Source organism: Pristiophorus japonicus, chromosome 2, assembly GCF_044704955.1.
Source record: "Pristiophorus japonicus isolate sPriJap1 chromosome 2, sPriJap1.hap1, whole genome shotgun sequence".
Taxonomy (NCBI): Eukaryota; Metazoa; Chordata; class Chondrichthyes; family Pristiophoridae; genus Pristiophorus; species Pristiophorus japonicus.
The window spans coordinates 287,902,336-287,928,673 of record NC_091978.1 but is presented as its reverse complement, the minus strand read 5'-3'; the positions used below and the strand labels follow the sequence as shown (position 1 = coordinate 287,928,673).

The 26,338-nt window shown below is 46.2% G+C and overlaps 1 long non-coding RNA gene across 1 annotated transcript; it reads right to left on the bottom strand.

The window, feature by feature from the left end:
• Positions 1 to 1,091: 1,091 nt before the first annotated feature.
• Positions 1,092 to 25,896, bottom strand: LOC139233975 (uncharacterized). Its single transcript, XR_011588248.1, has 3 exons — positions 25,701 to 25,896; positions 19,393 to 19,719; positions 1,092 to 1,298 (listed from the first exon to the last, which is right to left on the bottom strand). It is a non-coding gene; the product is annotated as an uncharacterized lncRNA (long non-coding RNA).
• Between the last annotated feature and the right edge of the window lie 442 nt (positions 25,897 to 26,338).

Here is a 26,338-nt window from a genome sequence, read left to right as displayed (position 1 = left end):
ATTTTTTTAGTTGTTCTTTGCTGGCTTTTAAACATTTCCCAATCCTCTGGCCTCCCACTCGTCTTGCCCAAATTGTATGCCCTTGTTTTCAATTTGATACCATTCCTTATTTCCTTAGTTAGCCATGGATGGTTATCCCTTCTCATTGGGATATATTTTTGTTGCAAGTTATGAAATATCTCCTTAAATGTCTACCACTGCTCATTAAGCATAGGTGGTATTCAGCAGGAGGTTTCCTTGCCCATGCTTGACTGAAGCCATGAGACTTCATAAGGTTCGGAGTCAATGTTGAGGACTCCCAGTGTCACTCTGTACTGACTGTATACCACTGTGCTGCCACCTCTGGTGGGTCTGTCCTGCAGGTGGGGCAGGACATACCCAGGGATGCTGATGGAGGAGTCTGAAATGTAAGATTCTGTGAGTATAACTATGTGAGGCTGTTGCTTGACTAGTCTGTGGGTCAAGCTCTCCCAATTTTGGCTCCAATCCCCAGATTTTAGTGCGGATAACTTTGCAGGGTCGACTAGGCTAGGTGTGCTGTTGTATCTGAAGCCAGTGCTGAGATTGATGCTGGGTGGTCCATCCAGTTTTATTCTTATTATTGTTTTTCATATCATTTGTGTACAACTGAGTGGCTTGCCAGGCTATTTCAGAGGGCATTTAAGAGTCTCTGTGGGTCTGGAGTCACATGTAAGCCAGACCAGGTAAGGACAGCAGATTTCATTCCCTAAAGGACATTAGTGAACCAGGTAGGTTTTTAATGACAATCCGATAGGTTCATGGACACCATTACTGATACAGAATAGCTTTTTATTCCAGATTTATTTAATTAACTGAATATAAATTCCCCAGCTGCTGTGGTGGGATATGAACACATGTCTCATTAGTGCAGGCCTCTGTATTACTAGTCTAGTAACATAACCACTATGCTACCGTTTCCAATACGGTGAGTACCCATGAATTCTGGAAAAGTGTGCTGGTGCCCAGGGTACCCAAGGAAGAAATGGGAGAGTGGCTGGTATGTTACCTTGCCTTCCTTGGTCAGGTCACTGATCTTTTTGAGACACTCATCTGCAACCCTAGTGGTGAGAAAGTTGGCACACAATGCCAGCTCCATGCAGCATGGCAAAAGAGATATATTTTTGGAGGCTTCATCTCACAGTGATCCAGTTGTCTATCTCTCCTCTGCTCTATTTCATCAAGGAAGGTTTACAGGTCCACTCATTGAAGTTGTGGGCTTTTCTTCTAGGCATCTGTTGTATGTCCTTCCCTTCTTGGGATGTCTCTGCCAGCTGCTCCTGTGGTTGTAAAGTGGCACAATAATTATTTTGAGGCATACTGTCGGTGACAGTGAACTGAACAAGCTAAGTACTTTGCTACTCACCTGCTACTCCCCCAGCCTTCCATTGCCATCTTCAGCCAGAATTGTGCTTTTTAAAGTCTGCTCTCCAATTTCCAAGTACCCCAACATATTACTCCCATTTTACATGGGACTTACGCTCATAAATAGTCCAATGGATGTGCAGCTGAATTGACCCACAAACCTCTGGTGCAAGCATCCTTCCAGGTAGATGCAACTCATCTCGCATTAGTGCAAAAGTGCGGCCCTTGTTTATATCCCTGTGGTCAGATTAGGAATGCCAATAATGGAAGTCTGAGAGCAGGTCACCTGTCTGCTCTCTTAATTCAGAATTGGTATATGATGCAGGGGACGCCTAAGGGCAGGAGGAAACTTGGTTATCCAGCTGTTCTCAAGCCCCTACTACAATTGGTTATATAGCTGCATCCAGTCTATTAAATTGTTTACAGCTGCAATATAGAAATGCACCAGTAGATGTTTTACAAAGAGATTGAGTTTTTTTTTAAATGGGCTATAGAGATGAGACCACCATTTAGGGCATGCACTCAATCCATAGATGTAACAGCCTGGAATAAGTATTACTGTTGGCAATGATTCTTGAAATAAATTGCTGTCTTGCAAGGGACCAGTTCCAAATGACAAAGCTGTGATAAATGTAGAAGTAGAGTTTATATTGGTCTACTTCTTAGGCAGTCCCCCGGAGTCGAGGATGACTTGCTTTCACACGAAAATGAGTTCTTAGGTGGCTGATGAGTCCAATGCAGGATCTATAGTCTCTGTCATAGGTGGGGCAAATGATGGTTGGAGGGACAGGTGGGTGGGGTGCTTGATTTGTTGAATGCTCCTTCTGCTGTTTCCTTCCGCGTGCTCCCGCCGAAGAGACTCAAAGTGTTCGGTGCCTTCTCGGATGCTTCCCCTCCACTTTGAGCGGTCTTGGGCCAGGGATTCCCAAGATTCGGTGAGGATGTTGCATTTTTTCAAGGACGATTTTGAGGGTGTCCTCAAGCGTTTTCTCTGCCCTCCTAGGACTCGCTTGCCGTGACGTATATTGGTAGCTTGCAGAAGACATGTACAACATTGTGCCATTAATCATTTCCATAGAGAACTACACATTGTGCCGATATGGTTCAATGTGAGGTTCCTCTTGTGCAGATGTTGAAAGTGCTGGAACATGACATGCAATCGGAAAAAAAGCAGTTGCATAGCAGGAAGCAAATAATTGAAGCTAATTTGAAAAGGATGTAAGGTTTTGCTTTTGCAGGACATTTTGAACTGGTGTCCAAAGAGGTTACTTGTAATTGCTTCCTCCTGTACAAACCTACGAAAGCAGCCGAGCTCCTTTGATGTTGGTGTTTTTATCTTTACCCATTCAGATTGTCTGATAATCGCAGTGAAACAACAGAATCTGCTGTTTGATACAACTGACCATGAAGTGTCAATTTCTTTTTCACAAGATATGAAGTCAGGTTTGACTTGTGTAAAGACATGATCTTCCACCTATTAAAAAGCATCTAATAATCTGGAGATCTGTTTTTGTCGAGCCCTTAGCAATAAGTATTACAGTAATCGGACCTGTGATTATTTTTAATGTACCATGCTGCAAGCCAAAATCAACAAGGCATTTTTCATTTACTCTTTTTTTGGCTTAGAAAAGGTAGATGCTTTTAATCAAAGGTTTGTGTTTATCTAGATATCTAGTTCTTCGATTTAATAGTGCCAAAATGGAGCCAGACTTGATGAGCAGATAGGCACACACTTCATTATTCCTGAAGTCATTCTTTGCCAAATGCGTCCCAAAAAATAGAAAGGCTTTGTATAAAGTTATCTCATGGGATTAAGTGCAGTTATCTTGTATATTTAAAAAGCCACAGCTATTAAAAAGAACTAAAAAACACTAAAAATTGTGGTTTCACACGCATTATTTTAATAGTTTGCTATGTGAAGATCTATGGAAAAAAATCAATGAAAGTTGAGGCTGACAAAATCAGTAGCAGCGACAAACTGCTGATTAAACAAGTGTTGAAAGAAACTTGCAGCAGAAAAGGGTTTAGCATGTGGAGGAAAAGTACAGTAGTTTGCACCGATTGAGAAATTCGAGGCCAAATAATGAGAACCTCAAAACCCATAGTGTTTTCTTCAAAGAAGGATTTTTACATTCAGTAGTCTGTATTGACAGTCTTGTGTATCATAGCTTGTTTCCATAAATATTTTATACATGTTGAAATAAATTTGGTGGCAGATGCCTAAATCACAGATAACTTCAGATCAACTTCAAACAGTTAAGCAAAAATAAGCTTCATTGGGATTCATTTAGATTTTGATATACGTTCTAATTTTGAAACTCAGATGATTCAACTCTGAATGCCCCAACAAAAGCACTCGCTTGATAAAATGTGAGAGTGGATAGCTGCTGGGGATCCACGTATTTCAGGCTTGTTTGAGCACTGTATCATAGCATTGGGAAATGGAATAGTTCCACCTTAACCTGCCTGCGTTGTGCCAATTACTGGCTATTAGAAGTACAGACTGGCATCGTCATTGAGAATTCTGGGTCAACATAATTCTTCCATCCCAACTTCAGCAGGCAAGTGGCTTAGTGAGAAAAAGGGGAACAATTTTTGAAGGCAATACTTCCCAACAGTAAACAAATTTCACATAAGGAACATAGAAACAGGAGTAGATAATTCAGCCCCTCAAGCTTGCTCCACGTTCAATTAGATCATGGATGATCTGTGTTATATATGCAATCTATAGATATACTCTCTTTGTAGACGCTGCATAGTTGCATAAGATGGATACTTGTTTACTTGATGGACTATCAATAAGATTTACACTGTGTATATACTATGCTGGCACCACTTGAGGGTGAAACTGGTAGAGACCAGGGTTTCCTGCCCTGGTGGCAGAGGCTGTATAAAAGGGTAGCCACCATGCAGCTGCCTCACTCTGGAGTTACGAATAAAGGACCAAGGTCACTACAGTTTGAGTACAACACATTGCCTCGTGGAGTCATTCATAAGTGCATTACAGACATAACAATCTGTACCTCAACTCCATTTACCCGCATTTGCTCCATATCCCATGATACCCTTACCCAACAAAAATCGACCTCATTCTGAAAATTTCAATTGACAGCCTTTTGAGGGAGTGAGTTCCCAATTTCCATAACGTTTGTGGGAAAAATGACTTCCTGATTTCACTCCTAAATGGCCAAGCTCTAATTTTAAGATTATGCTCTCCACCACCAGAGGAAATTGTTTCTCTGTATCTACCTTATCAAATCCATATCATTATAAATACCTCAATCATATCACATCTGAACCTTCTAAACTCAAGGGAATAATTTAACCCTTTAAGCCCTGGTATCATTTTGGCAAATCTGTGCTGCATCGCTTCCAAGGTCAGCATATCTTGCCTGAATTGTGGTGCCCAAACCTGAATACATTACTCCAGATGGGGTCTGACCAAGGCTCTGTACACCAAAGCATCACCTCTGCACTTTTGAATTTGGCAAGCACCTTGAAATAAAAGCAAACATTTCATTAGCTTTTTTGTACCTGTGCACTAGCTTTTTGTGATTTGTGTACATGGACACCTAAATCTTTTTACTCCTCCACAGCTCCTAATCTTTCACCATTAAGAAAATGGAACCAAGGTAGATGACCTCACATTTCCCTACATTAAACTCCATCTGCCATAGTTTTTCCCATCCATTTAGGGCTAGACTTTCCACGTTGAAAAATAGCTCCGTTGTTTGGCGCAATTTTCGATTAACGGACGATTTTTTAATACCGAAATAGCGGCAAAAAAATAAGTTTCACCGAAAGTTTTTAAAATTTTGGCATAGTGCTAAAATACCTCCATTTTTAAGATTGGAGCTAAAATTTTTCATGGTAACAATAACGGCCGTTCTGCACATGTGCAAAAAAATTAAAATAAATTGCCCGTTTTCCATGTGATGGATGTGCCCGCGTATGTGCAGTACATTTCCTGGTCTGGATCAGCCATTTTTAAAGACCATTATAACTTGCAGGAGATTTCTGAGTACTTCCACACACGAACTCAAACGAAAAATGGAGCATGAAATGAAAAGGAAAAGAGCCAGGAAATTAACCCAAGATGCCAATGATGCCCTGGTAGCTGCTGTGGAAAGTGGATGGCAACAGATTGGCAAGAAGGGTGCTGGTAAACTGAAACTGACAGCAATAGCTCAAACTTGGGAGCATGTTGCAGAGCAGGTTTCGGCAATGGGGTCCACCCAGAGGGACGGCAAGCAGTGCCAGAATAAGTGGTAGGACCATTGCCAAGTAGTTAGAGTAAGTAATATTTTTATTTATGCACTACAAATACTTGAATTGTAAATGTGATTACCTGTGTATGCCACGACAGCAGAAGGCCCCTCTCTTAAAATTTTCAGAAGTTGTCCGACAACCACTGAGAGTGGATGAAAACTGGTGGAGGTCTGGCAAAACTGAAGCCTCTAACACCCTTGGAAATGAGGGTCGCAGGTATTATTGGTAGTGCCAGAAGATCGAATACCCATGCAGAAGCTGGGCCCAGGTTGCAGAGAGAGGGTAAGTCCTGCAAAATCCACAGTCTGGGTTGACTCAATGTTAAGTACTGTGTGGGCTACGCTTCGGTTTATGCGATGTACTATCATTCGGCTACGCTTCGCTTTATGAGATGTACTCTCTGTCAGCTATGCTTCGGTTTATGCGATGTATTATCTGGGTTGGCTCAATGCTGGGAGGAAAGATGGGAGGACACGAAAAATCTGCAAAAGGACATAGACAGGCTAAGTGAGTGGACAAAAATTTGACAGATGGAGTATAAGGTTGGAAAGCGCGAGGTCATGCACTTTGGCAGAAAAAAATCAAAGAGCAAGTTATTATTTAAATGGAGAAAGATTGCAAAGTGCTGCAGTACAGAGGGACCTGGGGGTATTTGTGCATGAAACACAAAAGAATAGTATGCAGGTAGATCAAGTGATCAGGAAGGCCGATGGAATCTTGGCCTTTATTGCAAAGGGGATGGAGTATAAAAGCAGGGAACACAGGGTATTGGTGAGGCCACACCTGGAATACTGCATGCAATTTTGGTTTCCATATTTACGAAAGGATAAAAACATAGAAACATAGAAAATAGGTGCAAGAGCAGGCCATTCGGCCCTTCGAGCCTGAACCACCATTCAATATGATCATGGCTGATCATGCAACTTCGGTACCCCACTCCCGCCTTCTCTCCATAACCCCTGATCCCCTTAGCTGTAAGGGCCATATTTAATTCCCTCTTGAATATATCCAACAAACTGGACTCAACAACTTTCTGTGGTAGAGAATTCCACAGGTTCACCACTCTCTGGATGAAAAAGTTTCTCCTCATCTCAGTCCTAAATGGCTTATCCCTTATCCTTAGACTGTGACCCCTGGTTCTGGACTTCCCCAACATCGGGAACATTCTTCCTGCATTTAACCTGTCCAGTCCCATCAGAATTTTATATGTTTCTATGAAATCCCCTCGCATTCTTTTAAATTCCAGTGATTATAAGCCTAGCCGATCCAGTCTTTCTTCATATGTCAGTCCTGCCATCCCAGGAATTAGTCTGGTGAACCTTCGCTGCAGTCCCTCAATAGCAAGCATGTCTTTCTTCAGATTAGGAGACCAAAACTGCAAGTAATTCTCAAGGTGTGGTCTCACCAAGGCCCTGTACAACTGCAGTAAGACCTCCCTGCTCCTATACTCAAATCCTCTTGCTATGAACGCCATTTGCTTTCTTTACTGCCTGCTGTACCTGCATACCTACCTTCAGTGACTGATGTACCATGACACCCAGGTCTCGTTGCACCTCCCCTTTTCTTAATCTGTCACCATTCAGATAATAATCTGCCTTCCTGTTTTTGCCATCAAAGTGGATAACCTCACATTTAGCCACATTATACTGCAGCTGCCATGCATTTGCCCACTCATCTAACATGTCCAATTCATCTAGCAGCCTCTTAGCATCCTCCTCACAGCTCACACTGCCACCCAGCTTAGTGTCATATGCAAACTTGGAGATATTACATTCAATTCCTTTGTCTAAATCATTAATGTATATTGTAAATAACTGGGGTTCCGGCACTGAACCTTGCGGCACCCCACTAGTCACTGCCTGCCATTCTGAAAAGGACCCGTTTATTCCCACTCTTTACTTCCTGTCTGCCACGTCAATACATTACCAAAAATACCATGTGCTTTAATTTTGCACACCAATCTCTTGTGTGGGACCTTGTCAAAAGCCTTTTGAAAGTCCAAATACACCACATCCACTGGTTCTCCCTTATCCACTCTACTAGTTACATCCTCAAAAAACTCTAGATTTGTCAAGCATGATTTCCCTTTTATAAATCCATGCTGACTTGGACTGATCCTGTCACTGCTTTCCAAATGCGTTGCTATTACATCTTTAATAATTGATTCCAGCATTTTCCCCACCACCAATATCAGGCTAACCGGTCTATAATTCCCTGTTTTCTCTCTCCCTCCTTTTTTAAAAAGTGGGGTTACATTAGCTACCCTCCAATCCATAGGAACTGATTAAGAGTCCATGGAATTTTGGAAAATGACCACCAATGCATCCACTATTTCTCGGGCCACTTCCTTAAATACTCTGGGATACAGACTATCAGGCCCTGGGGATTTTTCTGCCTTCAGTCCCATCAGTTTCCCTGACTAATAAGGATTTCCCTCAGTTCTTCCTTCTTGCTAGACCCTTGATCCCTTAGTATTTTCGGGGACTTGCTTTGGAGATAGTTCAGAGAAGGTTCACTAGTTTGATTCCGGAGATGAGGGGGTTGACTTATGAGGAAAGGTTGAGCAAGTTGGGCCGCTACTCATTGGAATTCAGAAGAATGAGAGGTGATCTTATCGAAACATATAAGATTATGAGGGGGCTTGACAAAGTGGATGCAGAGAGGATGTTTCCACTGATAAGGGAGACTAGAACTAGAGGGCATGATCTTAGAATAAGGGGCCGCCCATTTAAAACTGAGATGAGGAGAAATTTCTTCTCCAGCGGGAAATCTGTGGAATTCGCTGCCTCAGAGAGCTGTGGAAGCTGGGACATTGAATAAATTTAAGATAGAAATAGACAGTTTCTTAAACGATAAGGGGATAAGGGGTTATGGGGAGCGGGCAGGAAGATCGAGCTTAGTCCATGATAAGATCAGCCGTGAATGGCGGAGCAGGCTCGAGGGGCCATATGGCCTACGCCTGCTCCTATTTCTTATTTTCTTATCTTATTATCATTCGGCTATGCTTCGGTTTATGCGATGTACTATCATTCGTCGTGGTCCTTCAAATGAGCCTGCGCTATGTGAGTCTACTCATGTCACCCTGCCCCCTCCCCTGCTACTAACCATTTGTCGGTTCTTTTATATTTTCCAGATATTGCACAGACATCAAATAATGAAGCGGAAGTCCCCGCCACTGTGCCACAACCAGAAGTGGATGAGCCTGCCGATCTCGGCTATACTGAAGAAGTTTTGAGGCCGATCAGGTCGAGGATGAGGAGGAGCCGGAAGACAACAATATTTTCCTTTGGTGGTGTGGAAGGAGGAGGATCAGACAGTGACATTGCAATTGGAGGTGGTGCCGGACACACATGTACCAAGTGTTTTCGGCAGCTCTACGCACGAGGGAACAGTTAATGGTTGTACACCCTCAGAGATCGCGGCGGGACACAGTAGGTTGCAGAAAAGCACATGCAGGGCATCAGCAGCAGACCCCCGTCTGCATGGGTGAGGAGGAGGAGACCTGAACAGCGCTCTCCTGAAATGCAGGCTACGCGGGAGGTGTTAGAGCTCATGGGAATGAGTGGGGAGAGCGTTGAGCTTACCAGATCACTTGGAGACCATGGGTAGGAACAAGGGAGAAATAGCATCACTGTCGGGAGCAATGGCAGCAAACACTGCTGACATTAGGGAAGGCATGTCGGAGGAAATAGCAGCAATATCTGCAGAGATTAAGGAGGGCGTGTCAGAGATAGCTGCTGCAAAGTGGGAACACACCCAGGTCGTCATTGCCCAGCGGCAATTGACGGTATCAAGTGATTCCACTCCCACTCCAATCCCCAGACTAACTTCAACAGTCAGTGTGCAGGTTGATCTACAGGCTGAAGAGTCCCAAGCCGGGCATTCCGCAGCCAGAGGTTTTCAAGGGCTTCCATTGCCATCTCCTGGGTCTGTCCTCCAACAAACGGAGCACCATACCCGAGTCACTAACAAAAACTATGAGCTCATTGGGAGTAGGGTTAAAGCTGCGGTAACTAGCAAGGTTAATGGCAAAGGCAGGGGCAAGAAGTGTGGGCGGCGCAGTGGTGTTTAAATAAGGTGGGGATGGGGGGAGAGATGGCTGCAGCTGAAGTTTGTTTGCTACTGTTGTTGTTGTTTTGCTGTTCTTTTGTTCTTCTTTTATTGTTACTTATGTGATGTTAATTGAAAAGTTTAAAGTTTAATTTAAATGTTTTTATTAAAGTTAAGTACAAGTGTACAAATGTTTAATAAACTGCAAATTATTTTTTAACTAAACCAAAATTATGTACATTATTTTTTCAACTAAACCAAACTTATTTAGTGTCTCATTCGCAGAATAACAGGTGGAAATAGTCAACATGGTGGGATACAATGATCAAACGTACCGTTCAGCCTTCATGTAAAGCCGTGAAGTATCAGCTGCTGACGCAAGGCTCGTGCAACGACGTAACTTCCACGAGGCCTCCTCCCCCGTCGTCCTGCGGGTTGTCGTGGTGCCATGGGTTCCTCGTCCTCCCCCCTCCCCCCTTGCCCCTCGCCTGAGCTGGTTCTGCAATGTCCTCCAGTGGGAATATCTGTTCCCTCATGATGGCTAAGTTGTGCAGCAATCAGCACACCACAGTAAACTCACTGACCTGCTGAAGGACGTATTACAGGCAGCCTCCAGATTGGTCCAGGCATTGGAAACGCTGCTTCAGCACTCCAATTGTCTTCTCGACGATGTTGAATGTGGCTATACGGCTGTCATTATAGCGATGTTCGGCTTCTGTCGGACGGTTCCGGAGGGGGGTCATGAGCCAGGTGGCGACCCCGTAATCTTTGTCCCCCAGCATCCAGCTCTGCCTTTCTGGCTGCTGCTGAAACATCTGTGACACACTGCTCTCATGCAAGATGAAAGCATCATGGATGCTCTCTGCATATTTAGCATCTACTGCCATGATACGCTGCATATGGTCGCAGAGGATCTGCATGTTCATTGAGTGGAATCATTTTATGTTTCGGTAAACCTCTGGGTCATCTAAAGGTGCTCGCAGGGCAATGTACACACAATCAATGGCAACCTATACCTTAGGGAAGCCAGCAATTCATACAAAGCCTAAAGCCCTCTCATTTTGTGCCTCCTTTGTCATTGGGAAGTTTATAAAGTCCATCCTGCATGCATACAGTGCAGCAGTCACCTGGCGAATGCAGCTATGTGTAGCGTGCTGCAAGATGCAGCATATGTCCCCAAATGATGCCTGAAAGGTGCCAGAGGCATGGAAGGAAAGTGCCGCAGTTACCTTGACCTCGATAGGCAGTGCAGTCCTCCTGCTGCTAGGCTGTATGTCTGCCTTTATGAGCTGGAAAATCTCTGCAACTACCTCAGTCATGTATTCAACTATCATTGTAACCCATGTATAAGCTGACCTAAGTTGTACACCTTGAGAACATTGACCACAAGGGGGTGAACTTGTGGGAGACACTCCTAACCTGGACTTTCAGGTATAAAAGGGGAAGCTCCACCCACTTTCATCACTTGAGGTTTTGGTAATAAAGGTAACTTGTCACAGAGTGCCCTTCTCTCAAGTATGGGCCTTGTGTGCATTTATAGTAGGGACATACCATTGGCGACGAGAAACTGGGATTTAAACCACTAGCAGCACAGAAGAGAGGTACTGTGTTGGTGATGACTGGGATGACTTTATTGAGAGACCACAGCAAAGTTTTGTCACTAAGGAATGGTTGGGACAAGATTAGGCTGACAAATGCAGGGCTCTCTCCTGACGGTTTGTGGATCCAGAACATACTCCCTGATGAAGGAACTTCTAGCGTCAGAGAAGCCGGCGGACAAGGCGTTCAAAGAGCTCAGTAAGTTGATCAGGGAACACCTTAAACCGGCGAGCAGCATGCGCATGGCGAGACACCAGTTTTACACGCACCGGCGGCGAGAAGGGTAAAGTGTTCCTGACTTCGCGGCAGATCTCCGGCGACTGGCGAGCCTATGTAAGTTCACAGATGCATGCAGAGCGGAGATACTGCGAGACTTTTTTATTGAGGGCATCAGACATGCTGGGGTTTTCAGGAAACTGATTGAGACCAAAGACTTGACCTTGGAAGCGGCAGCTCGGATAGCCCAGACATTTATCTCAGGGGAGGAAGAGACCAGAATGATATATGAAAAAAATCTTGGCTCAAATGTGGCAAACGACCAGGGAGTCAACATTGTTAATGCGGCACACAGTTCTCTAGGCAGACAAGGGCAATCGGACATGCCCCAGCATGTAGTCGAACCTAAAAGGGGAATTCAACAGAGACAATGGCTAGCTGAACGCTGATTCGTGCCATCGCAATGGACAATGCGGCCAGTAATGGGGCCATCAACACCTGTTAATGGTGTGCTTAAGGACAGTTACAGAGACAATCAGAGACAATCGACTGGTAATGAACCTTTTGTTTCCAACAACGGGACCTCCATCTCATACTGGAGATGTGGAGGCAAACACCCAGCCAGAGCTTGCAGGTATCAACAATATACCTGCAGAAACTGCAACGTCAGCGGTCACTTGGCGTGTATGTGCAGGAAACCTGCAGCCAGGTTGATGTACGAGGAGGACGGCCCGATGTAAGCCCTACGAGATCAAAGGAATACTGGGGGAAATCGCTGGAAGCTGAAGTTCAGCGAGTTCATGTGGAACACGTATACAGTTCATATACCAGGACGCCACTTATAATGATGAAAGTGCTCCTCAATGGTATCCCAGTATTAATGGAGCTAGACACAGGGGCCAGCCAGTCCCTGATGAGTATCAAACAGTTTGAAAAGTTGTGGGTGTCCAAGGCCAGGAGGCCAAAATGATTGCCGATTGACGCACAGCTACGGACATATACAAAGGAGATCATTCCGGTACTAGGCAGCTCCATGGTAGTCGTGACCCAAAGATTTGGAGAACAGGTTGCCACTCTGGATTGTCCAGGGGGACGGTCCCGCACTATTGGGGAGGAGTTGGCTTGCTGTCATGAATTGGCAATTTCTTCTGTGGCGTGAGTATCATGCTCACAGGTGCTGGACAAATTTGACTCATTATTTCAACCCAGCATTGGCACTTTCATGGGGGCCAAGGTAGTGATTCACATAAACCCGGACGCCAGACCAGTACACCACAAGGCCAGAGCAGTGCCATACATGATGCGGGAAAAGATAGAATGCGAATTGGAGCACCTGCTGAGGGAAGGCATCATCTCGCCAGTCGAATTCAGTGACTGGGCGAGCCCGATCGTGCCGGTGCTCAAGGTGGATGGGTCGGTCAGGATATGTGGCGATGACAAGGCCACCATCAATCGGGTGTCACTCCACGACCAGTACACACTACCGAGAGTGGAAGTCCTCTTTGTGACGCTATCCGGTGGCAAACTTTTTCAAAATTGGACCTGACCTCAGCTTACATGACCCAGGAGCTGGCAAGTGAGTTGAAGAAGCTGACCACCATCATGACACACAAGGGGTTGGTTGAGTATAACAGATGTTCGTTTGGGATTCGTTCGGCCGCCGCGATCTTTCAGCAAAATATGGAAAGCCTCCTCAAGTCGATTCCAAGGATGATAGTTTTTCAAGACAACATCCTCATCACAGGTCGCGATACTCAAGAACACCTCCATAACCTGGAGGAGGTGCCACGCAGACTGGACCAGGTAGGGCTGCGACTGAAAAAGGCAAAGTGCGTCTTCTTAGCTCCAGAGGTAGAATTCCTGGGGAGGAGGGTAGCAGCAGACGGGATCAGACCCACTGTGTCCAAAATGGAATCGATCCAGAGAGCATCCAGACCCCGTAACATGATGGAGCTGCATTCGTTCCTGGGGCTTCTGAACTATTTTGGTAACTTTCTTTCCAAATTGAGCACGCTGTTAGAGCCTCCACACGTGCTCCTATGCAAAGATCACGATTGGGTCTGGGGGGACAGCCAGGAAAGGGCTTTTGATAGAGCACACAACTTGTTATGCTCCAACAAATTGTTAACGTTATATGATCCGTGTAAGAAACTTGTTCTAACGTGCGATGCATCGTCCTATGGGGTCAGGCGTGTGTTGTAGCATGTGAATGCCAATGGTCAGTTACAGCCGATAGCTTATGCCTCCAGAAGTCTGTCCCAGGCAGAAAGGGGCTACGGGATGGTAGAAAAGGAAGCACTAGCATGCAGTAAAAAAAATGCACCAGTACCTGTTTTGCAGGAAATTTGAGCTGGAGACAGATCACAAACCCCTAACGTCCCTTTTGGCCGACAAGAAGGCCATAAATGCAAATGTATCGGCCCGCATACAGAGGTGGGCACTTACGTTAGCCGCCTATGACTACACAATTCGGCACAGACCGGGCACTGAAAACTGCACCGATGCACTCAGCAGGCTCCCACTAGCCACCACTGAGGGGGCAACTGAGCATGATGCTGAGATGGTCATGGCTGTTGAAGCTTTCAAAAGCGAAGGCTCACCTGTGACAGCTCGTCAGATTAAAGTCTGGACAAATAAAGACCCGTTACTGTCTTTAGTTAAGAAATGTGTCCTGAATGGGGACTGGGCAGCCAGTACGGGGCATGCCCTGAGGAATTTAAACCGTTTCATAGGTGCAAGGATGACCTCTTGATTCAGGCCGATTGCCTACTGTGGGGAAACTGCATCGTCATGCCCCAGAGGGGCAGAGAAGTGTTTATCAGAGAACTCCACAATGAGCACCCAGGCATTGTCATGATGAAGGCAATTGCCAGGTCACACGTTTGGTGGCCTGGGATAGTTGCAGACCTGGAACTTTGTGTTCGCAGCTGCAAAACGTGTGCTCAGCTGGGCAACACACCCAAGGAAGCCCCCTTTAGGCCCTGGTCCTGGCCCGCCAAGCCATGGTCACGCATCCATGTGGATTACACAGGACCTTTCATGGGAAAAATGTTTTTGGTTGTAATAGTCGCCTACTCCAAATGGATTGATGTGCCATTTTAAATTCAAGCACATCCTCTGCCACGGTAGAAAGTCTATGGGCAATGTTCACCGCCCATGGTCTACCGGATATCTTGGTCAGTGACAATAGCCCGTGCTTCACAAGCACTGAATTTCAGGACTTCATGGCAGGCAATGGAATCAACCATGTCAGAACGGCACCATTCAAGCCGGCCTCAAACGGCCAGGTGGAACGAGCAGTGCAGATAATCAAACAGGAGATGCTCAGAATCCAAGGGGGTTCCCTACAAAGCCGCTTATCACGCCTCCTGTTGGCCAATAGATCCCAACCACACTCGCTCATAGGGGTTCCACCTGCAGAGCTGCTAATGAAAAGGACGCTCAAAACCAGCTTATCCCTTATACACCTTACTATGAAAGAAATTGTTGAGAGCAGGCGTCAGTCACAATGTGACTACCATGACAGGAATGCGAGGGTGTGATGTATTGATGTCAATTACCTTGTTTTTGACTTTAATTATGCTGCAGGGGATGGCTTGCAGGCACTGTGATTGCCAAAGAGGGGAATAGGGTTTTGGTAGTTAAACTTACCAATGGACAAATCTGACGCAAACACGTGGATCAAACTAAAAGGAGGTTCAACAACTCCATAGAAGAAGCAGAGGAAGAACACGATGTAGAGTTTACTTCACCACAGGTGACCGAACACCGGAACCAAGTGGAGGAGAGCCCAGTCACGGTGGGCAATCCGGACAGGCCTGAAGCACCGCAAACAACAGACACTCAGGCCAGCGCCCAACAACCGGAGCCCCAACTCAGGCGCACTACAAGGGAGCGTAAACTACCAGGGAGACTTAAGCTGTGATCCCAATAAGACTTTGCCGGGGAGGAGATGTCATGTATTCAACCCATCATTGTAACCCATATATAAGCTGACCTAAGTTGTACACCTTGAGAACATTGACCACAAGGGGGTGAACTTGTGGGAGACACTCCTAACCTAGACTTTCAAGTATTAAAGGGGAAGCTCCACTCACCTTCATCACTTGAGGTCTTGGTAATAAAGGTGACTGGTCACAGAGTGATCGGCTCTCAAGTATGGGCCTCATGTGCATTTATACTGTATAGTAAGGACATATCAACCTCTTTTCGAAAGTGCAGACTTCTAACGCATTGTCCCTCAGTCAGGTGCAGGTATGAGTGCCTCTCCCTGTAAACTCATTCGGGGTAAGGCCTCCTCCCCATAAGTCTGCGCCCTCTTTGATTACGCAGATAATGCTGCTGAACAAGCCTTCCTCGATGATAAGACAGGACAGTATAAGCACGGTCCACATCTGGCAAAGACAGAATAGACAACATTCTTTAAATGTCCTTAACTGTCCTTAAAAACGAATTATAAACTCACAAATAGTTCAATCTGTAAACACAGCCTTCCCTCAAAGCTTTAACTCAGCTCCATTTTCAAAGTTGGCGCCATTGACATTTTACAACTTTGAAAAACTTTTCATACCAAATCCGTACCTGCAAAGGGTGACAATTTATACTTTCTGAAGTCACCGTTGTACCTGTTCTTTTTGGAACAGCCCGGTGTTTTAAAGAGGAACATTGCTGCGCCAAAATTGCAGAGAACTAAAAATAGATTCCCAAAACATAAAGTTATTATTTACTTCGAAGTGGCAATTAAAAAAAATACCAGCTAATTCGGAGTCTGAGAACGCGAGTTAGCTTCAGCTGTAAACAAACCAGTGAGTGGATTTATGTTGAAGAGAACCCAAGATGGCGCTGTTATCGTGGATTTCCATCCGACTCCACCAGGTAAGGCAAGCTTTTTAAAAACGTTATTTAGCACTGTCCTTAAAAATATCCTTGTTGGTGAAATGTGCAAAAAATGGCATTATCGTTGGGTTTGACACCGAGTGATGTCACAAAATCGTTACTCGAAAAAAATCGGCCCTTATTTTTTAAGGATGGCGTTACAATACTGGCGACACTAGCAAAATGGCCCTAAATTTATTTAGCTCCAAAAAAAACTTTTAGCTCCAAAATATGGAGCTAAATTGTGGCGAATTTCCAGCCTTAAATCTGTCTATGTCCCTTTGTCCTAAACTTGTAACTGCCTGCTCCCATCCACACAACATGTTATGCCTCCTAATTTAGTATTATTTGAAAACTTGGTTATACAGCTTTCTATTTCTTCATGCAAGTTATTAATATACATGGTGAACATTTGAGGCCCCAGTACAGGTCCCTGGGAAACACCAATTATCAAATGCCTTCTGGAAGTCCGAGTAGACAATATCCATAGACGTGCTCTTATCCACCAATGCTAGTGATCTCCTCAAAACATTCAACTAGATGAGTAAGACTATGTGTTTGATGATAGATTCCAGTAACTTCTCCACAGCTGATGGTAAACTGATGGGTGTGTAGTTACCTGGTTCCTTCCTCCCTTCTTAAAAATGAAATGACACTTAAATTTTTCCAATCCTATGAGACAATTCCTGAATCGAGAGAGCTTTGGAAAATTATGAATAATGCATCTGCAATTTTCTCACCTAGTTATTTTAATACCATGGTGTGGAAACCAGGGCCTGGAGATTTATCTATGTTAAGTCCCATTATTTTCTCCAGTACTATTTTTAAACTTATATTAAATCCACTAAATTCCTCCCCTTGACTTTTTTAGGTTTTCCTGTACCATTGCTATTTTGTCCTCTTCTTCTACTGTGAAATACATAATATTCATTTAACATTCATCGACCATTTCCTTATTTCCACTGTAGTCTCACTTGCAGCCTTCTTTAACGGGCTCACATTTACCACTCTCTTTCTCTTAATATATTTATAAAATCTCCTGCTGTTAGCCTTGATGGAATTGTAGATCTTACTTACACAGGTGCCCCATTTGAAACTGCTCCAGGTTGAAGTAAGTTAGTTTAAAGCCAATTGTTTGCAATACAATGGGCTGTCCAAAGCACATTTTATTGTGTGAGAAAATGATTTTTAAGAAATGATTATACGACAGCGATTTATATCTCAATTATTCAAAAGTGGAAAACATATCCATGTTTTCTATCATGTGTTGCAAATATATGAGAGAAAAGGATCATTTCAAAGGGGCTCTAATTTCCTCGGCTAAAAAATTGTTTAATGTGTTCACATAAGATTCTTCAATATGTTATTTTTACACAGTTGTCAACCTCATTTATTCTAAACAGGTTGACTGCATTAAAATATCGCATGAAAAAGTCATCAGTGTTAACTAGTAACCTGTCAGAGGAAAGGAAACCCTCGCGAAAGCAGTGGAAGACAATCACATCTGTATCCAACATCAGGTTTGACTGTGTTATCCCTTCACCTCAGAAGATAAGGACAGAAGACACATCTCTGCAAATAAGGCAGCTGGACAAAAATCATGACCAAAGGATCACTACAACCCATGATTAAGCTAGGCTGCTGTGTTCACCATCGTAACGTTAGTTTTTCTGCATCTTAATATCTTGGCCAGGATTTTAACTTGGAGGCAGGTAGGGAGCGTGAGTGGGAGGGCTGGAATGTGGACCGGAAACCCGTGAGAAAGGGTTACCCTCAGGCCCTACCGAGTCTAACAGCAAGGCCTGATTTTTTAAATCTTTTTTGCAGCCAGTCAGATTGAAAGGCTGGCTGGTTGTCAGGCAGGTAGGACTGGGCAGCAGAGAGGAGGAAGGCCGGGATATTCTAACGTGGTGGAAGGCTGGGATCATTGGAAGAGGAGGAGAAAGACCGGGATCTTCGGAGATGGTGGAAATTCGGGATGTTCGTAGGAGCTGAAGGCCAGGATCTTTGAAGGAGGAGGAAGGCTGGGATCTTTGGGGGTGGTGGAGTCAGAAGCCAGGGATCAGGGGGGGATCGGAGATGGGAGGGCTGTGGAGATCAGTCCAAGGAGGAGATCGGAGGCTTGGGGGGTGGGGTAATTGGAGCATAGGGGGAGGAGGAATCAAAGGCCTTGGGGAGGGGAGGGATCGAAGGCTAGGAGTGGGGATCGGAGGCCTCGAAGGACAGATTGGAAGGGTTGGGGGGTCCAATCATGGGGATTGGCGGAGCAGGAATGCTGGATCCATTAAGTAAGTGGAAAGGCACATCGCTCCTGAATCCAGCAGACCTCGCCTTCCTTTAGCTGGCGGGTTCCACCAGGCACACAGCCTCATTATAATATTTAAAGTGCCAACCCACCTCCTGGGAGCAGGTTGGCTGTCCGCCCCCCATTCCCCCCTAAGCTAAAATCGGAAGTGGATGGTTGGAGGTGGGTTCGGGTCGTGATTCACATTTTTAACACTTTAACCTCCCACCCGATCCCAACCCACCGAGTTCTTTGGGGTTAAAATTCCTCCTTTTGTATCAATCCAAATCAGCCGTACAGAATTCTGCCAGGGATGCTTCCCACACTGCTTCTCCCATGTGCGAAGTTCCCTCCCGGACAGTGTCATCACCTGGACATTGTATGAGACATTTTGGTAATGTGATAAATTGCTATATAAATCCAAATATTTCATTTTTCTCTGCTTCTAGGACAAAGAAGTTCAAACAAAAAGTTAACTATATCCTGCAAAAAATCAAACGTGAGCCACAGTGAAAACAAAGTTTCATCCTCAGTGTGATGTGATTTTTGCAAGTTCATCACTGAAGGCACATGAGACAATATTAGTTGAAAAACCAGAGGCACTGCTTCTGTAATCTAATTTCCCATACTGCCCCCTCAAATGTAATTAAATACTCAGCATTATGCCATCAGCTTGTAAAATCCTTGTAATTTTTTTAAAACAAAATTTTACTTACACCTGGAAGGCCAAGGGTGAGGTCTTGATGCTATTTGATTATTCCTTTTCTTCTGGCTCTGCAATTAGGGAGGAAATAGCTCCTCTAAACATCCCATACCATGTGATATCACCTCCTTCCTACTATACAAACATTACCACACTCCACTACTGCTAAACTATACCAGAAATCCATTTAAGTAAATATTGTTTGGAATGGGAAACTGTGTACTACATTCTTAAATAGAATATCTTTTTGGCAGCGTTGCTTTCTTTACATTGCCATTGGAGTGCTGTAAATAATGAAAGTATCCCAGCACGTCTGCAAAGTTGATGTTTGGTTCCTTGCCTGTAAAGCAAATGAGGTAGTTATTACTGAAGTCTTGACTCAGCCTTGTCTACTCAAAATCATTTGAAATTCCCGTCTTTCATTCTTACCCAACAGCGTATTTCCTAACTATCTGCAGGCGCTCTTGAAGTTTAAGCAGTCATTAATTTATTTTTGCTGTTGTCTGTAATTGCCAGCATTTCATACCTCCTTCACTCCCTCAATCATTTTTCAATGGTGAGTTTTATTGTTCAAGCCCAAACAAAGAACTTCCTGTTTATATGGATTCCTCTCTTCTGAACCAATGCAGGCTGCTTTCTCAGCCAAGATTAATTTATTTTTCCCTTCTTAAACTTTCCTTAGTGAACTGTTCCTCGCTCACGATTGAGTCTGCCAGAAGGAATGAGTTTAGTTCAGATATCCATTATTTGGACATGTCTAGACAGGTTATCGAGGGAGAGCTGTGAACATCAGTGCCTTCTCTGCATTTATTTCAAGTAGATGGATGTACACTTCCTTTCAGCTGACGCAGGACAGCATTGACGTGGCTGTGGGCAGTCAGACCAGTCTATCAACTCCTCCTTTCCCCCTCCCCCTCACCAAGCCCAAAGGCTGAAGTTAGCTCTGGAGTGAAGGAAATAGGGAAAGAGGGCAAAGGGAAAAAATATGAGCTAAATATCCTTACAATTACATTTCTTTTACTGAATCGGCTACTGGCATCTGTAGTATAACTCCTGCCAGTTCTTCTGAGTATATTTAAATAATAAGTAAGAAGCACATGCACTGTATCGGGAATGCAGATATCGACTCAAATAATGCATGCTAAAACTTCTTGGGGGTGAAATTGAATAAAGCTTAAAAACAGGCGAGGGGAGCCCGAATCGCGATGTGCCCGCTCCTGTTCAAAGTGGTGCAGGCAGCATGCAAAATTTGTGCTGCCTGCTCATTATAATGATTGGAGCACTGATTTCAGAGCTAAATGCACTGATGGTTAGCATAGAGCTCAACAGAGGGGCCAATATCGGGTGCAGTCTATGGGCCAATTAAATTTAGCCTCGGCTCTCTGCACTACTTAAAGGGGAGGCACTTTGTTCAGAGGCACCTCTTTGTCACTCTGAACCCATGGCCCAACAGGGAAGAGAGAGGGCAAGGTGGTTTTCTGATGCGCCACTGAAGGCATTGGTCCTGGGAGGCACGGATGACGTCAGGTCCTCTAACCGCGGCGGGGCTGGAGGCCTTCCAGGCAGCAGATTAATGTGCAAAGTTAAAGCACACGAGATTGGGGGTAGTGTGCTGACGTGGATTGAGAACTGGTTGACAGACAGGAAGCAAAGAGTAGGAGTAAATGGGTACTTTTCAGAATGGCAGGCAGTGACTAGTGGGGTACCGCAAGGTTCTATGCTGGGGCCCCAGCTGTTTACATTGTACATTAATGATTTAGACGAGGGGATTAAATGTAGTATCTCCAAATTTGCAGATGACACGAAGTCGGGTGGCAGTGTGAGCTGCGAGGAGGATGCTATGAGGCTGCAGAGCGACTTGGATAGGTTAGGTGAGTGGGCAAATGCATGGCAGATGAAGTATAATGTGGATAAATGTGAGGTTATCCACTTTGGTGGTAAAAACAGAGAGACAGACTATTATCTGAATGGTGACAGATTAGGAAAAGGGGAGGTGCAACGAGACCTGGGTGTCATGGTACATCAGTCATTGAAGGTTGGCATGCAGGTACAGCAGGCGGTTAAGAAAGCAAATGGCATGTTAGCCTTCATAGCGAGGGGATTTGAGTACAGGGGCAGGGAGGTGTTACTACAGTTGTACAGGGCCTTGGTGAGGCCACACCTGGAGTATTGTGTACAGTTTTGGTCTCCTAACTTGAGGAAGGACATTCTTGCTATTGAGGGAGTGCAGCGAAGGTTCACCAGACTGATTCCTGGGATGGCGGGACTGACATATCAAGAAAGACTGGATCAACTGGGCTTGTATTCACTGGAGTTCAGAAGAATGAGAGAGGATCTCATAGAAACGTTTAAAATTCTGATGGGTTTAGACAGGTTAGATGCAGGAAGAATGTTCCCAATGTTGGGGAAGTCCAGAACCAGGGGTCACAGTCTAAGGATAAGGGGTAAGCCATTTAGGACCGAGATGAGGAGAAACTTCTTCACCCAGAGAGTGGTGAACCTGTGGAATTCTCTACCACAGAAAGTTGTTGAGGCCAATTCACTAAATATATTCAAAAAGGAGTTAGATGTAGTCCTTACTACTAGGGGAATCAAGGGGTATGGCGAGAAAGCAGGAATGGGGTACTGAAGTTGCATGTTCAGCCATGAACTCATTGAATGGCGGTGCAGGCTCGAAGGGCCGAATGGCCTACTCCTGCACCTATTTTCTATGTTTCTATGTTTCTATGAAATAGCACAAGCTGTCACTGCCACGAGTGTTGTCCCCAGGACCTGGATCCGGTGCCGCAAAAAGTTTAATGACCTCACGAGTGGTGAAGGTGTGTGGATGCATCTTCAAATGTCATATCCCACCAACGGCACCATTAGCCTCACACTGTGCTCAATGCACCACACCCACATCATTTTCATAAAAACATAAGAACATAAGAATTAATAATAGCCATACGACCCCTCAAGTCTGCACAGCCATTCAATAAGATCATGGCTGACGTTCAAACTCAACTCCACTTTCCTGCCCAATCTCCATGTCCCTTGATTCCCCTAGAGCCCACAAATCTATCTATCTCAGCCTTGAATATACTCAATGACTCAGCATCCGCAGCCCTTTGGGGTAGAGAATTTAAAAGATTCACACCCCTCTGAGTGAAAAAATTCCTCCTCATCTCAGTCCTAAATGGGTAACCCTTTATCCTGAGACTCTCCAGCCAAGCGAAATAACCTCTCAACATCTACCCTGTCAATCCCCCTTAGAATATTATATATTTCAATGAGCTCACTTTTCATTCTTCTAAACTCCAGAGAATATAGACCCAATCTACTCAGTTTCTCCTTATAGGACGACCCTCTCATCCCAGGAATCAACCTAGTTGCATCGCCTCTAAGGTAAGTATATTCTTCCTCAGATAAGGAGACCAAAACTGTGCGCAGTGCTCCAGGTGTGGTCTCATCAAAGCCATGTATAATTGTAGCAAGGCTTCCTTACTCTTGACTTCCAACCCCCTTGCAATAAAGGCAAACATGCAACTTGTCTTCCTAATTGCTTGTTGTACCTGTGCTGGAGGAGAAGAGGCCAGGTCACCAGTGGAAGGAGAGATCCAGTTGTCGCTGAAAGAGGAGGGGAGGCCAACTGCCATCGTAGGAGAGGAGGGGACCCGGTCGCTATTGAGGGGGAGGTCACCTGTGGGGAAGGAGAGGTCTAGCCGTCCTCGAGGAGGCCCAGACACCATCGTGGAGGAGAGGCCCATCTGCCGCCACTGGGGGGGTGGCCCGATCGTCGCTGGAGGGGTGAAGGCCCGATCACCTGGTTGGAGGCTCATCTGGCTTGCCGGGCGTCGTCGGGGATCAAGGATCGGGTGAGATAGGTGAGTCGATGCACAGAAGGAGACCACCGAAGTGTGGAAGAGATCCAGGTTTCCGCCACAGGAGGCCCGGTCGTCACTGGCAATCCGGTCGCCGTTGCCGATGGATGGTGTGGTGGGAAGCCCGAGGTAGGCCCGAACTTGTGGGATTCGCAGGGTTGGGTTTAAAGGAAGGAATTAAGTAAATGCACCCCCTATTAGGGTCTATTGGGGCTAGGGGAAATTTCGACAGTGGGAGGGGGGAGGTTGAGGGTGGAAAGTTGCCGGATGGTCGAAGATGTTTAGTAGGGGAGCTCCCTAGGGAGCTGCCATCCCGGCGGCCATCTTAGCATCTAATCGTGGTGAGTACCATGGCTGTGACCCCCCCTGACCTTTCACCCTGAACCCCAGTGGGCCACTGACCCTCTCAATGCCTGCCCCCAACTAAGCCTCGGACCACCTACCATCAAGGGCACTAATCACCGTCGAGCCTGCGGCCAACATCTCGCCGTAGGCAACTAGGCCCATACAGCAGTGCCTGGTCTCCAGTCGTCTTGCACCCCCTTGCCAATGGACCAAGACCTCGCTCAGCTAAGCCCGTGTGGTAGCCGGTGTGCAACGACCACCCCACGTTAAAAGAACTCACACACAGGCATCTTCCACTCCTCTAACATAAAGTTTGGGACCTGGAACGTCAGGACCCTCATGGACAACTCCAACAGCAACAGGCCAGAACACCGCACCGGCCATAGTTGCCCGGGAACTTAGACGCTTTGATATCGACATCGCCGCCCTAAGCGAGACCCAGCGGGCAGGGGAAGGCCAGCTCAAGGAACAAGGTGGAGGTTACATCCTCTTCTGGAAAGGGAAATCAGAGGAAGAATGCCGTCTCCACGAAGTCGGTTTTGCCATCAAAAACGTGCTGGCCGACCGCATCAAAGACTCCCCCTGCAGGGTTAACGAATGTCTCATGACTCTTCAACTCACCCTATCCCAGAATCAATGCGCCACAGTCATCAGTGTGTATGCCCCAACACAATGCGACAGATGAGACCAAAGAGGGTTTTTACTCCAACCTCGAAAAATCCCTGACCTGCGTCCCCGCGGACGACAAACTGATCCTCCTCGGTGACTCCAACGCCAGGGTCGGCAAGGACACAGCCCTCTGGGGAGGCATGATTGGCAGAGAGGGGGCAGAGAAACCCAACTCCAGCGGTACCCAACTCCTGACAAAATGTCTAGAACATGAACTTGTCATCACCAACACCTTGTTCCACCAGAGGGACAAATATAAGGCATCGTGGCAAAACCTTCGCTCCAAACACTGGCACCTGCTCAATTATGTCATCTTCCGAGCCAGGGATCGCAAGGATGTGTGCATCACCCGCGCCATGACAGGAGCTGACTGTTATGTAATGATGCGTGTATCATACCAGTACCTTAAATGTAATGTAAGTACTATGCCACACCACAGAGGGCGCTGCGGTGGGAAACCCTGGTAGTACCTGTAACAAGGACTATATAAGGGTGACCACCACACCTGGGAGGCACTCTGGAGCTGAACAATAAAGGACGAAGGTCACAGCAGTTAGACTTACACCAGACCGTGTGGAGTCAGTGATTTGTGTGCTACATACACCGCATTGACAACGAGGAAGCGGACGAGCTCCACTCAACCATGGCTACTCTGGGCTCGCTAAAGGATTTTACCGTGGGCAATGATTGGGAGGCCTTTACGGAAAGGCTCGTGTACTACTTCACAGCAAATGACCTGACTGAGGACACATACGCAATGAGAGAGAAGTGTAAGGCGATATTGCTCTCCAGTTGTGGAGATGAGGTTTACTGTCTCGTCAGGAATTTGCTGGCACCTGGGAGCGCCAGGGACAAGTCATACGAGGAGCTGACTGAACTCATTCGTGACCAGCTGAAACCGAAGGAGAGCATCCTCACGGCCAGATACAAATTTTACCATCACTGCAGACCTGAGGGCCAGGATGTCACCAAATATGCTGCAGACCTCAGGAGACTCGCGGCGCCGTGTGATTTTGGGGCACACCTTGACGAGGCTTTGCGGGACGTTTTCGTTATGGGGATTGGCCACGAGGGCCTCCTTCACAAGCTGCTGGCCACAGAACCCACAGTCACTCTGACAAAGGCCATCGCCATCAGCCGGGCATATATGACCTCAACTTGCAGCACCAAGCAAATGGTCCACACAGTCTCGAACCCGGCAGGCACGGTCCACAGGATAGCGCCCTCCACGGACAAAACTGCAGAACATGGCTCTGCCCGGGGCAGAGAGCACGGACCTCGGGATCCTGGAGCTCAGAGTCCGCTGAGGGGGGCCAATCAAACAGCACCATGCTGGCGTTGTGGAGGAAGCCATGAGGCTCACCGGTGCAGGTTTGCGGAGTACACGTGCAATACCTGCCACGTTAAAGGCCACCTTCAGCGTATGTGTAAAAGAAATCGGACTCACCGTGTGGCTGAGGAGATGAGGGATGATCCACTGTTCAGCGAGGAGCAGGTAGAAGATGAGGTGTTTGGACTGTATACGTGCACCGACGATTCGCCCCCAGTGATAAGGGAAGTAAAAATCAACGGAGTCCCTGTGAGTATGGAAGTGGACACGGGCTCGGGTCCGTCGTTGATGAGTCGGAGAACTTTTGATAAACTGTGGATTAACCCAGCTGCACGACCCAAGCTGGTCCCGGTCACAGCGAAGCTGTACCTACACCAGGGAACTGATACCTGTTCTCGGCAGAGCGATGGTGCAGGTATCCCACGGGGGCGAGACGCACACTTTGCCTTTGTGGGTCGTTGCAGGCGATGGGCCGACACTCCTCGGCCGGAGGTGGATGGGGAAGATCCGTGGGAGCTGGGAAGACTTCATTCCTCCACAGGCTGCTGCTCCCCGGGGTGCTGCCGTGCCCCGGGTCCCCAGAGAGCAGCGCCGACCGAGCTGGAGCTGCAGCCTCAATCCACCCACAGGCAAGCCCCAGCCCCGGACCTCACACAGAGACCCTGCAGCCTTAATCCCCACAGGCAAGTCCCAGGCCCGGATCTCACACAGAGACCCTGCAGCCCCAGCCCCCACAGGCAAGCAGCCCTGCACAG